This window comes from Malus domestica, chromosome 02, assembly GCF_042453785.1.
Source record: "Malus domestica chromosome 02, GDT2T_hap1".
In the NCBI taxonomy this organism is placed as follows: domain Eukaryota; kingdom Viridiplantae; phylum Streptophyta; class Magnoliopsida; order Rosales; family Rosaceae; genus Malus; species Malus domestica.
The window spans coordinates 21,350,699-21,363,317 of record NC_091662.1 but is presented as its reverse complement, the minus strand read 5'-3'; the positions used below and the strand labels follow the sequence as shown (position 1 = coordinate 21,363,317).

The window sequence follows — 12,619 nt, the reverse complement described above, 5'->3', positions numbered from 1 at the left end:
CTTTAATTAAAACTTGTAAATCCGAAATCACCTCACAAATACCGCGTAAGCTTAGCTGACAGACATCCCGTACGAAAATCACCATAACGTCTTCTAAAAAACTCGGAATCACGAACCGTAAAATTCATTTGAAAAATAACTTCCATATATTTCCAATGGTATAAGGTTCAACACCTGGTTCCTTCTGAGGAAGTATAATTTAACTCATAAAGTTGGCTGATATGCACAAACAGTTCCTACTTCCAAGATACTAAACTCATTTCAATCGAAAACGTGCTTTGTTTTCGTTTTTCTTCATCTTCACTATTCAAACCTATGAAACACATAAACTAAGTGAAACAAAAAAAATATTGAATTGCATTTACAAGATAACTTAGTAACTTAATGACATTAAAAAAAGTAGTAAAGTAGAAAATAATAAAGAAAAAATTCAATATGTCCTATCTCTACTCTCTTATATGACATGTAATATAGACCAGATGATCATGTTGCCTTGTTTATAGAGTGTGAGAATCATGTTGCCTTGCTGTTTATAACGTTTATCTTGTTGTTTACAATGATGAATGACATATAAGTAGTTGATGCTAACTTGATTATTACCTGGTATCTATTAAACATGTAATTTTGCTAGGTTGTGAGCATGCATGGCGTTGGTAAGTTAACTTGATTAGTAGATATCTTTATCTTGTTGTTTACACATTTATGGTTTCATAAGTTATTTGTTTAGAAATACCATTCTAGTGTGGCCTTGCATTTCCTTAATGCCAATGATATTTAGCACCCTTAACGTTTGCTAATCAAGTTTTTTAATTTGTCTTTCTTTTACAGTTGTTTGATACTTGAATGTTTCATGATGATCCTCACCGTTTCCCGATTTCTTGATGTTGCATATCAATGTGATGAGGACTATAGTGAGAATGGTGATACTGAAAGATATTTTATCTATATTATAGTAATGTCGAAATGAAAACATAGATATTTTTGTATTTTAAAACTGAACTGAATTGTGAACCTTACATTAGTTTATATTACATGAAGTTTTGTGTTGTTCTTACATTAATTCTTCATTCATGTGTCACATCCTGACCTAGGCCCCCACCACATCCTAGGCTCAACTCCGCTGTAGCACGATATTGTCCGCTTTGGGCCCCGACCACGACCCCACGGTTTTGTTCCTAGGAACTCACACTAGAACTTCCCAGTGGGTCATTCATCATGGGATTGCTCTCGCGCGAACTCCCTTAAGTTCGGAGTTCCGATGGAACCAGAAGCCAGTGAGCTCCCAAAAGGCCTCATGCTAGGTAGAGATGGGAATATACATATAAGGCTTACAAGATCCACTCCCTTGAGCGATGTGGGATGTTACAAGCCACCTTCCTTAGGGGCCCGACATCCACGTATGCACAATTCTGGCTAGGGATTAGCCCTGATACCAAATTGTCACGTCCCGACCTAGGCCCCCACCACATCTTGGGCTCGAATCCACTGTAGCATGATATTGTTCATTTTGGGCCCCGACCATGCCCTTACTGTTTTGTTTCTAGGAACTCACACGAGAATTTCCTAGTAGGTCACCCATCATGGGATTGCTCTCGCACGAACTCACTTAACTTCGGAGTTCTGATGGAACCTGAAGCTAGTGAGCTCCCAAAAAGCCTCGTGCTAGGTATAGATGGGAATATACATATAAAGCTTACAGGATCCACTCCCCTGGGCAATGTGAGATGTTACATCATGCCCCTTCTCGATCTCTTAAGCTTGCTTGTTTGTGATGCTTAAAAATATTATTGAAAAAACAAAATACGAATAAAAATAAGAAAATATTGGACTTGACATGTTTTGTCGGCACAAAAATAATTAGCAGACAAATGTTTTTGTTCACAAAAGATTCAACAAACCAATTATTTTGTGTAATTTAAGTCGACAAACCAGTTTGTTGGCATAGAACTTCGCAACCGAAAAACCATTTTGTCGCGACAAGATTACTCGGCTGACAAAATGTTTCGTCGCGACAATATCACTAAGCCAACAAATAACTTCATTGCGCAAAAACAACATGTGCTGACAAAATATTTGTGGACCCAATAACCTGTTAAACATGCAAGTGAATCTTGAAAAAGTTGTGAAAGTGTTTTTGGAACTCAAAAAATTCTTTAAAAGCACTTCCATTTATTTTAAAATCACTTCCAAACGAAACCTTATTCTACAACTGATTATTTTGACCACATAGCAGAAGCAATTCTTTTAAAATTTTCATTCCCTTAATATTAACCTATAGGTCATCTTTCTCCCAGTATCTTCACTTCCACACTATATTGTAGAAAAAGGAATCACATATTACCTCTAAATAGGCTGACAATTTCTGAAACGATCCGTTAACCTGACACGAAATTAACAGGTTATTGGGTCAACATGATAACAAATCGGGTCGTTATCGGATAACTCCATAAACACCTATTACAATAAAGGGTTGGTCTGGGTATACAAGCGGGTAACCCGATACACGATAAGCAAAATATTAATTTGATAATTTTATACCCCTAAAAATACTATAATAATTATATATATATATATATATATATTAATAATATATATAATATTTTATACTATAATAATATTATATATATATATTAAATTAAATTTAGAAAATTTGGAAAATGAGGTAATATATTTTTATATGGTATAGTACTATTGTTTTATTTCCTTTTATAATTATTTTGGTAAACTTCTTATAATTTGAATGATTTATAATGTTTGGGTTTTCTATACTTAGTTTATGCGGAAAAGAGTTCTGATGTGAAAAACCTTACTGAAAACACATCAACATAACTCTTGAAGGCAATAGATCAAGCCAAAGTACTAATACAATTTTCCAATAATGAAAATTGAAGAATTTTGTAAAAGGAATAATATGCAAGTTTTGAGTTTCATTGACAAAGTTTTAACTTCTGAGAAAGGCTTCACAACCTTGAAAAGAAAAACTCCTTCATTTTTGCATATCCTTGCACATTTGATATTTTGTAGTAGACAATTAGCGTATTGGTGCTTTCCTTTTTTATTAGGAGGAGGATTAGGCTCTTATTTTGGAGTGTAGATGTAGTACTTAACAACAAATGTGTTTTTATGTTTTAAAGTAATAATTATGTGGCAATGTGGTGTATGTGCAAATTAAGAAGAAAAAAAATATTTTTCTTAACGGGTCATAACGGGTTGGGTCATTTTACCTATTGGGTAAAGTGACCCGACCAGTTAAAGACCCGTTAAGATAACGGGTGTAACACGACACGACCCCTTAAGATAACAGATGTTACACGAAAACGACACAAAACATGGCAAACATGACCCGTTTGCCAGGCCTACCACCAAAGCAGGTCTATGAACTATATAATACCTCTCACAAAGGTAACAAAATCAATGGAATCACAATAAACAAAAATTCATTCCTATTTCCTATAGGACTAGGTACAAAAGATGGTGTAAGCAACCATAAACAAAACCCTCAACTCCAGATAGATCAAGCAAAATACAATATTAACTCTACTACTCTAGGTACATTGACAAAAAACAAAACCCTCAACTCCAGCCGCTGCGTGAGAACCCCACCCAAAATTGAAAGCAACAAATTGTGTATAAGGCACATTACAATCAACAAAATTCATTAAAATAACCAACTTGATTAGGATGTATGAAACTTTGCAAAGCACAAAAAATGCCTTGCGGCTTCTATGCTTAAGTGATAGAGTTTGTAGAAATGTATAAATTTAGTTCCCCATTTTCTCTGCCTTTTTTTCCATTTTCCTTCAAAAAAAAAATAGCTGATTGTTGTAGGCCGATTGAGCAATCTAGGGTTAGAGAGAGAGAGAGGGGTGCGGCAAGCTTTAGGGAGAAGAGAGATTGATTTAATTGTGAGGTGTGTTTGATTCACCGCATTGTGCCTTTATATATAGTAGTAGAAAGGGTAAAACCTTTCCCTTTAGGATTACAACATTTAATAGGTAATCTAGTCCTAATAGGAATATAAGATACATTCCCAGATTTCCTAGGATTTACACAATCACATTCCTATTCTAAATATGACTGCAACACTCCCCCTTGAGTGTGTAAATACTCAACATACCATTGCCTCAGATCTTTAGCAGATAAGGTAGAATAATTGATAAAGTCATCTGCACAACGGGTGATCGCGAGTCTCAAATTTACTTTGAAGTATGCATTTGTAAAAACTCACAAAAACCTTGCTATGGTAAAACCTAAGGATTGGGGAAAACCTATAGACTAAGGAGAAAAGTAAGAAAGTATGCATAATGTCTAAACACTCGTCAAACTGGACGAAGGTAGTGAACTCATCGGAGTATGAACATCCCAGGATGGGTGCCTTATTAAAACCTCGTTAGGTAGCAAAAATCCAGTGGGAAAAATGCTCCTAATCGTAGGAAAAATAGTACATTAAGATCATGTGAGTATGCTTCTAGATATTTCCCCTGAGTTAGACATAAGTTCTAAATAAGAGAACTACAAGCGATTCAACTCAAATAATTTACACATACCGATTCCTTGGACGAGCTTCTGAACTGTAGACTTGGGCAATGACTTGGTAAAGAGATCGGCCAGGTTGTCCTGGGAACAGATTTGCTTGACTTCAATGTTCTGATGTTGTTGTTGCTGGTGTGAGTAAAAGAACTTTGGCACTATGTGCTTGGTGTTGTCTCCCTTGATGTATCCATTTTTTAGCTGCTTGATACATGCTGCATTGTCTTCAAAGATCGTCGTAGGAAGGTCAACGACTGATGTAAGACCACTAGTGCTTCAAATATGTTCCATAACTTATCTCAACCAAAAGCACTCACGCGATGCTTCATGTAGGGCGAGAATCTTAGCATGGTTAGACGAAGTCGCAACTAGCATTTTCTTGGTAGACCTCCAAGTTATAACGGTGTCTCCAATGGTAAAGACATAACCTGTTTGAGAACGTGTTATATGTGGGTCAAACAGATATCCAGCATCTGCGTAACCAACAAGGCGAGAATCAATCCGAGGGTCATAGGGGGCGGCAACACTTGGGGATTCACGAGTATAAAACAAGCCCAAATCCATAGTACCTTTGAGGTAGCGGAAAATGTCTTTAACACCATTCCAATGCCTGCATGTGGGCGCATTGCTGTATCTAGCCAATAGATTCACAGCGAATGAGATGTCGGGTCTAGTGCACTGAGCTAAGTACAATAAAGCCCCAATTGCACTTAGGTAAGGAACTTCAGGTTCCAAAATCTTTTCCTCATCCTCCTTTGGATGGAAGGGATCTCATTTAGCATCTAGAGTTCGAACGACCATTGGTGTACTCGAAGACTTCGCTTTATCCTCATTAAAACGTCGCAATACCTTTTGGGTGTAGTTCAATTGATGTACTAGGATTCCATCTGAACAATGCTCGATCTTTAAGCCGAGACAATATCGAGTTTTCCCAAGATCCTTCATCTCAAATTCCGATTTCAAGTGTGTAGCAATTTCCTCAAGCTCTGCGAGAGTCCCAATGAGGTTCATGTCATCAACATAAACTACAACGATTGCAAATCCGGGATGTGACTTCTTTATGAACACGCATGGGCATAGTTTGTTGTTCACATAACCCTGACTTGTCAAATATTCACTCAGACAGTTATACCACATCCGCCAGGATTGTTTTAATCCGTAAAGTGACCTCCTCAACCTAATTGAGAGAGTGTTCCGTGGTCTAGAACTATTTGATCCAGTCAATGGAAGTCTTTCTGGAACTTTCATGTATATTTCTGTATCTAAATCCCCATAGAGACGCGGTTACCATGTCCATAAGCTACATATTCAGTTTTTCAGAAAATACCAAACTGATTAGGTAACAAAACGTTATAACGTCCATTACGGAGGAATACGTCTCCTCCTAATCAATCCCTGGATGTTGAGAGAAGCCTTGCGCTACGAGGCGTGCTTTGTATCGCATTATTTCATTCTTCTCATTACGCTTCCTCACAAAAACCCACTTGTAGGCAACGGGCTTCACGCATGGTGGTGTAGGAACGATAGGTCCAAATACCTTATGTTTCGCGAGCGAATCGAGTTCGACTTAGATTGCTTGTTTCAAATTTGACCAATTGGTTCTACGTCGGTATTCATCGGCGGAACGTGGTTCAATGTCATCACTAAGCATGATGTCAGTAGCTACTGAGTACGAGAATACATCGTCGACGATCATCTCATTCCTATTTCAAACCTCATCCAATACTGTGTAGTGGACCGAAATCTCACGATTCTCTAGAGTCCAGCATGTTTCATCTGAAGCATCACCGTAATCTAGAATAACCTCATGTGTTGGACCGAATGAGTGAGCGATGGTCGGATTCAAACTAGGGTCACTAGTTGGTGTCATTTTCCTCTTCCGGGGTTGTGAATCCTTTGAACCAATGGGTCTGCCACGCTTCAGGGTTGGAGCAAATGATTGGCTAGCCGCTAATGTACCTTGCTGCGTGGAATTTGTGGCCTCCCCTCCTTCGGGGAATGTCCAACCTTCCCAGGCGGGTTGTTGACGTACACGGGGTACATCTATCCTTGCAGGTGTGTTTGTAGCGAGTATATGTGATTTATGTGATCTTGTCACCTTTGCTAGATCATTAAAAGCATCCGGCATGCTTTAAGCAATGCTCTAAAGATCTATAATTCGACGCACCTCAGTTTCAAACTGGACAGTGCGGGGATCTAAATGAGACATAGTGGGAGCATACCACGACAATTCGCGGCAATCGACGGGAACGTTAGCATGCTTATCTCCCCTCTAACGACGAGAAGATTGTCTCATCAAAGTGACAATCCGCAAAACATGCGGTAAAGAGATCTCCTATCAAGGGTTCTAAGTATCAAACAATTGATGGCGAATCACCAATATAGATTCCCATTTTTCTCTGAGGACCTATTTTGGTACGTAGCGGCGGCGCTATTGGCACATAAATGGCACACCCAAACACCCATAAATACGAGACGTCATGCTCGTATCCAGTGACCAACTGTAACGGTGAATGTGGTTGGGTAGCGGTATGCGAGACGTCAGGCACATAAATAGTTTTATGAACAATTAGATCATAATGAGAGGTTCCTGCAAGAAACACAGAATGCAATATACTAACTAAGTGTAGTGGATTTGAGTTGTCTTCGGGAACTCAAGTGTGAGAGTTTCGTTACTACGAAAGTATGTGACGGTTCAAAGTATAAAAATAAATTATTGAATCGTTAATGTCCAAAAGTGATCTTCAGGTCAATAATTTTGGATTCATTATCAGATTAATGGATTGCAGGTCACTTTTAATTAATTCAATAAATCGGACCATACGGGGTCGATTGTAGAAGCAAAATAATATTAACATTCAGGTTAAATTATTTTAGAATGCTAAAATAATAGTATTTGGTCGAAAAATATGCCCTAAAAATAATTTGGGCATGGGTGGGTGTCTTAAGCGTAAGACATGGCCCAAAAAGAGCTTGGGTGTGGGCTACAGGCCACAGGGGTGGGTGAGAAACCCCCAGCCGAAGCAGGGTTTCATATATGGGCCAAGGAGGGGGCCACGGTGCAGGTTCAGCAAGGCTGGCCTGTTTGTTGTTGCGCAGGGAAGCCCAACCGTAAGGCTGGCGTCAATGTGCAGGCCGCAAGGACCAATGCCCAGTCATGTGGGCTAGTTGCATGGCTAGCTGCAGGTCCATCCATTAGGACCCCAGGTCGAGGCCTGGTATCAATTTTACATAGTGATGGTGTGGTGGTATGCCGCACCATGTCCTGATTCCCTTTGTTTTTTTCAAATCCTTTAGGGTTTAGGAAAACCCTAAACATGCTTCTAATTTAATTTTATGCTTTGACTAACAAATTCTACATAACAATTTAATTGTGCGATGCATGAAACAAATATATATATTGACAAATATATGAACATATACAATATATATCGAAAGGAAAATATAAACATAAAGGGGTTCATGCATCATGAGGAATGTTTTCATGCTTCGTGGACGTTTCAAATATCTTCTTTTATTTTAATTGTACCTGATTAGCAGAAAACGAATAAGCCTTTGAATTGGGTGGATGATAGCCTCCTCCAACGATGCGTCAATTCCTTAGCTTCTGGCAAGAGCGTGCTGATAACGTGTTGTAGGCCTATTTGATTGAGCGATCTAGGGTTAGAGAGAGAGAGGGGTGTGGCAAGCTTTAGGGAGAAGAGAGATTGATTTAATTGTGAGGTGTGTTTGATTCACCCCATTGTGCCTTTATTTATAGTAGTAGAAAGAGTAAAACTTTTCCCCTTAGAATTACAACATTTAATAGGTAATCTAATCCTAATAGGAATATAAGATACATTCCTAGATTCCTTAGGATTTACACAATCACATTCCTATTTTAAATATGACTGCAACACTAATGTGGTTGTGTGACCTAATTATTTAACTTCAAATAGGAAAGATGTATATGATCTATTTCGTAGAGACCTATAAAATTGGTATGTATCTGATTCACCTTTATTTATAAAAAATCATATCAATACCGAACTAGTCCTAATTCTTGAGTATATTGTGGAACAATCATTTATCTCCCTTGCTTTTCTTCCATCTCTCTCGTTCCCCTCTCCACCCTCCTCCGCAAAAGTGCTCCACATCCCAGAACCAAAACGATGGCATTCTTCTATAAAATATTCATGAATTAGCCAAACCTAAGATATCTAAGATTGGGTTGAATCTTGGCATCAAAGTTCAAGAAAAATAATCTTTATGGTAATGATGTGGAGCTAACCATTTAATGTCTTTGGCCGGAGGGTCAAGATTAAAAGTACATTGTAAACATTTTCTATTAGTAATGAGTATAACGACTTTACTGTTCCAATGAAGAGAAGAACCTATAATTATAATCTGAGATTAACATTTCAGAAAATTTTCAAAAGAATAATTTTAACAAAACCTATTAATTTCTTATTTTACTATTTTTCAACTTTATGTATCTTATGTATTTCTCCATTGGTTGAGTACATTGAATATGTATAAATGACTACAACATTGAAGCAAAGTTATTGCTGGCCTCTATGTATGATCATTTACGGATAAGTGTATGTCATAAATCAACTTTTATATTTAAGACTTTTGGGTCAAGATATTCCTCTCATCCAATATTTAAGGATTTCAATGGCATAATTTGTGCAGTCTTCTTCCTTCAATTAGGTTCGACCCCCTTGGCAATGGCAGCTACAGTTCGACTCTTTATAGCCAACGACCCACCTGGTGATTGACTATCTCACATGGCTACTCGCCACGTGTCAATTTGGCCGGTAATGACCGTTAGGACATTTTGTCGTGTTCATTGCTAGGGGAACAACAGGAGGGATGGTCCACGCTGCTCTTGTCTGCGTCTCTACACCACACAAATTTGTGTCGACCCCGCATGCGGGCCATGTAACACTTTTTCAGACTCTATGCCGGGATCATATGGAAAACGTATTCGAAATGACAATACTTGCATTTAGGGTTTAGCCAATAGATATGACTGCACCTATTGTACACAGTGGAGGATTCAAAATTCTAAGGCCTGATTTTGGGGGCATGTTATTATGTTTAGAGTTGTGCTATCCACACATCATTTTTTACTTCTTTCACACTCCTTGATAATTTCTGTTATTTGATATTCTTCAATTCAACCGATCCGACGGCCGAAAATTAAAAGAGTGTGAGAGAAGTAAAAAGAGGTGTGTAGATATCACATCCCTATGTTTAAATCTGTCAACAACATTCAAGGCTTGATGTCGAGGCCGTCAAGCATCACTTGCCGAGGAATGTTAAATTCTACCGAAGTGGCATTTCATCAAATAGTTTGAGGTAGTCCTAGGATCCTCCAGCGACCTTCATCCCATATTTCCCGACTTCCATATCATCTCGGGACACAAGGAACACCCCCTCCCCGCTTCCTTGGATCTGCCCCTTATTCTACATGATAACAAATTATATGGAATATGTTTGTCGTCATTATAGCGTTTTGGTTTAATATATTACATTGTCATGTAAAGAAGACTTACACATGACAATGTATTATTTGACCGGAACACAATACAATGATGAAGTTCATTCCATGTAAGTTTTTCTCCTTTTACACTTGTTTGTAATTTACTGAAAATGCTAATCAGAACTGTTTGTTTTCTTAATCTTGATTGATAGTTATTTCTAAAAAATATTAAGTGATATATGATCATCTATATGTATCAAACAAATAAACAACTCAATAATTTTTTTTTAAATTTTTGCAAAGATGATATGTATATGATGATTAAGAAAACGAAAGCTCTTCGATCATGATACTTCAGTTAAAATACATTAATCACAAGTGGATGGCACAATGAGATACACTAATACTAATAAAATGGGCTATACTTCTACAGTAATAGGGGCATATTTACTTGAAGATTAAAGTCATAAATAAGAATGATACATGTTGCTCATATATGGGATAACCTACTCTTTTGGTAGTGGGACTCGCTCATTTAGGTGTGTGAATAAGAATAGTGCATATAATCCTTATATGCTAGTATAAACGCGAAATTTATATATTAAAAAAGAAAAGAATGATACACATACATTTCTTCAATAAACTTGCCCTAAGTTATACGTTTTTTCTCTTGACTTAGCTAGGTTTATGGGGATCATATTAATAAGAATTAAGAAACTACACAATGGCCACTCGACAAGCTAGTTGCATTTCTTGTTAATAATAAAAAACTGCAACTGTTATATTATTATGTGTGTGTGTGTGTGTATTATTGTTCAAGTGCCTAAATAGTTATTATTTTAATACAAAATTAATTATTCATTTAGACTCATTGAACTAGGGGTGGGCAAACGGGTACTAGACCCGCGGGGCGGGGCAGGTACATGCAGTTTGGGATGGGTACGGGGCGGGTCTTAAAATTGAAAAACACAAACGGGGCGGGCCGGGGCGGGTTCAAGAAATTAACGAGACGGGGCGGGTCCAAAAGGCCAAGGAAACAGGGCCCCGACCGGACCTATTTCTCCCAAGCCCACTCAATTTTCTGGTCCAAAAGTCCAAGTACTGCGTTGGTTTTGTGCAGTACATTAGTACTTGTACTACATTTCACTTACTTTTTTTTCACTCTTTCTTTCTTTATTTCTGTTTTATTTTTTTCACTCATTTCACTTTTCTTTTTTTTTCTTTTTTTCACTCAGACCCTCTTCTTCTCTATCCCAAGAGACCCATGATCCCCAAACTCCATTAAGGACAAGAAGATTGAGGACTCAATCGAGAGACTGCCATCCAGTGGTTGGGCAACAACCAGTTGTCGGATGCCGATAAGTTCGAAGACAAGATGGAGTTGGAGAGCATCTGCAACCCAAGCACAAGGTGAAATTATTCAGGTTTTGTGAACTTGAAATTTTATGTTTTATCTAGGACTTGAAATTATAGATCAATGCCTCTTCCCCCCCCCCCCCCTATTTGCAGAACCTTTTGGTTGATGAATAGGAAGAGGAAATTACAAGGGAATTGATTGAAATTGCTTAGATTCAGAAACCCTAAGGTATTCCCTTTCTTTTATTCTTCGAATTCATAGCCGATGAGAAGGCAAATAGGATTTGTGGGTTTGTATGAAAGAGTTATGTGAAAACCCTAATTTAATCCCTAATTTGCCTTGAGAGTGCAGATCTTGCAGTGGTTGTTTTGATGGAACCGCCGATAATGATGTTGTTCGAAGAAGCGAATCTTCAAATGAGGAGAACGAAGAGGAAGAGGAAAGACCACCAAACTTGAGGCGTGGGTTAAAGATTTGGACCTATGGGGACCCGTAGGAATCGGCCCGTTTCAAAAGGGCCGGGTTAGGTCTGGATCCTATTTTGAAAAATCCAAAACCCGCCCCGCCCCATTGTATTTACGAATTGGTCGGTCCGGTTCCTTCAATTTTGGGCCCAGCCCGGCCCGGCCCGTGCCCATCCCTACATTGAACACTATCGATTCGATCATTTTTTAGGTTATCACTAAAATATCATCCTTGCAAAAACTTACATGTATTTGGAAGTTGTTTAGTTATTTAATTGTGCCACTTAGTACTACGGTCTAATGATATTCCTTTTCACTTGTAAGTGAGAGGTCTTAGGTTCGATTCTCGCTAAAGGCAAATTTAGACCACATTATTGCTAGCCCATTGTGAGGTTAAGCCTATCCCCTTCCCCTTAGTGTAGATAATATCGATTGTTCCAAAAAAAGAAAAGGTTATCTAATTGTGACATGGCAGTTCCGCAAAAAAAAATATATATGTGACATGGCAAATAGAGAAAGATAGAGTGTCGATAAACAATGAAATGTTCCCAATAATAATCAAAGAGATAAATGATTTCCGATTCCAATGAATTTTCGCAAGGAAAATCTAGTAATGATATCCTAAATTTTAACAGTTTTGATCATTAGATTACATGATGGCACACTTAGATAATAAATGGTTAGCGCCATATTAAGATAATAAATGGTTAGCGTTTTGATCGCTCCTAATATATATGATGGCATAGTTCCCACAAGTTTAGTTTATTGAGAAGTTGCTATTAATCAAGCAAGCATATGCGT

The 12,619-nt window shown here is 37.9% G+C and overlaps 1 long non-coding RNA gene across 2 annotated transcripts; it reads left to right on the top strand.

The window, feature by feature from the left end:
- The first annotated feature begins 11,170 nt into the window (after positions 1 to 11,170).
- LOC114823771 (uncharacterized) lies at positions 11,171 to 12,119 on the top strand. 2 transcript variants are annotated; one of them, XR_003771719.2, is made up of 3 exons: positions 11,180 to 11,407; positions 11,507 to 11,582; positions 11,706 to 12,119. It is a non-coding gene; the product is annotated as an uncharacterized lncRNA (long non-coding RNA). The 2 variants fall into 2 exon arrangements; XR_011574745.1 differs by lacking the exon at positions 11,507 to 11,582 and having other exon boundaries at positions 11,171 to 11,407.
- The last annotated feature ends 500 nt before the right edge of the window (positions 12,120 to 12,619 follow it).